Below are 1,812 nucleotides of genomic sequence, written 5' to 3'. Positions count from 1 at the left end.
CCCAACCCCTGCCATGGGCAGCCCATCCCCACACCAGCCCCCGCCCCCGCGAGGCCTCCAACCCAGCAGTTGAAGCTGCGGTGTGGCTGCCTGGGGCCCCACCTGCACAGTACAGGGCAGGCTGACAGCCCCAGCTGCCCCAGCCTGGCCCCTCCTGCCTCTCCGCTGTCCTGTACTGCCCAGGGGGGCTCTGCCAGGAGGCCCTGGAGCCCCCCCACCCCTGCTTTTTTTCTGGGTTTTTCTTAAAGTGATGGTGCCTGGGGTTGTGGGAATAGCCTTGGGGTCTGGGCGTGCAAGCTGGGGGATGGGGTGGGTGGGGCACCCGTTGGGGATCTGAGGAAAGCAGGGGGTGAGTCTGGGTGGGTAGCCATTGCAGGGGGCTGCAGCAGCTGGTGGAAGATGGGGCCAGGTGGGACAACAATTGAGGGGCTCAGGTGGGGCATGAGGGCCTTGTAGGGGGTGGTAGCCCCTGCAGGGGCCATTTGGCCCCCGTTGGGGGGCCAAACCCCTTGTGTGGGGGCCAAAACCCCTTGTGTGGGGGATAAGCCCCCTTTTGGGAGGCCTGAACCCTGTGTGTTGGGGACAAACCGCCTGTTGGGGGGCTGAACACTGCGTGTTGGGGACAAACCACCTGTTGGGGGGCTGAAACTCCTGTTGGGGGGTGTAGCCCTTGTGGGGGGCTGAACCCTCTGTTGGGGGGGGCAAACCCATTGTGTGGGAGCTGAACCCCTTGTTGGGGGGCCATAGCCCTTGTGTGGGGGAAGACCTAGTGTGGGGGGCCATCACCCTGTGGGGAGGGCAGCAAAATATGTATTCATGAATTCATGAAACCTGTATTTAGAGAGTTCACTTTATTATTATGATAAGAGACTTGCTTTAACACTGTAGATATATCAGTAAAACATTGTCCAACTGATTGCTATCTCTGCCTCACTCTCTCTCTCTCTTTTTAGTGGTCTTTTGTTTTACTTGTGGAGGAATATGGATTTGGGGTTATTTTAGAGAGTGACTTTTGGATTTTTTTTATCAGGGATTTTTCAATTTTCCAATAGGGAACATCAGAATTCCTGCTAGGGAAGCCAGTGGCAGGACCCTGCTTGCTCAGAGCTGGCACCTTGGACCCATCTGGCTGTGGCTGACCTCCTGGCCAAATGGGGCCAGGACATGCTTTGACAGTTCAAAGCAGGCCACCACACCTGGAATATTTTCCAGGTGATAGCTGCCCAGATGACTGGGCAGGGGGCACAAATGACAGTAGTGCCACACATAGGCCAACCCTGCAACCAGTCCACTGGCAGTCCACTGGGCAGATGCCTCTATTGGCTCTGCAGTCCCCATCCAAGTCTGGCAGGTGCACAGCAGGTCACAGCCAGGCAGCAGCCCCCACATCCAGACTGCTGCAGTGGGTAGAGGGTGCAGGGAACACTCGGGGCTGCTTCAGCAGTCCAGCTGGCACAAGGGGTAGTGTCCACAGGTACAAATTGGCCAGGCCCCAGAAGCTCCTGAGAGCTAGTAGCCATGAGCTACTTACCAGGGTGGCTTTTTATAGTGCTGGGGCCAGGACAGGGCAGCTTTTTATACTGCTGGGGACTACACAGGTGCTGGCCCTGAGCTCTAGCTCCCCCTGGATCCAGGAGGAGCCAGGCAGGGTTATTTTGCCCCAAGTGGTACAATTTGCTTGACAACAAAGTGCATGTCCGAGCACATGCGCTGAAGCAAAAAGCCCTGACCCAAATTTGCACTGCTTCTATTTGAGCTGCTGCAAGTGCATGTGCTTGCATGGGTGGACCCGCTCTTAGGGTGTATCCAGAT

Source organism: Crocodylus porosus, unplaced genomic scaffold (assembly GCF_001723895.1).
Source record: "Crocodylus porosus isolate Cpor-Errol unplaced genomic scaffold, CroPor_comp1, whole genome shotgun sequence".
NCBI lineage: Eukaryota > Metazoa > Chordata > Crocodylia > Crocodylidae > Crocodylus > Crocodylus porosus.
This window is presented reverse-complemented; position numbering follows the sequence as displayed.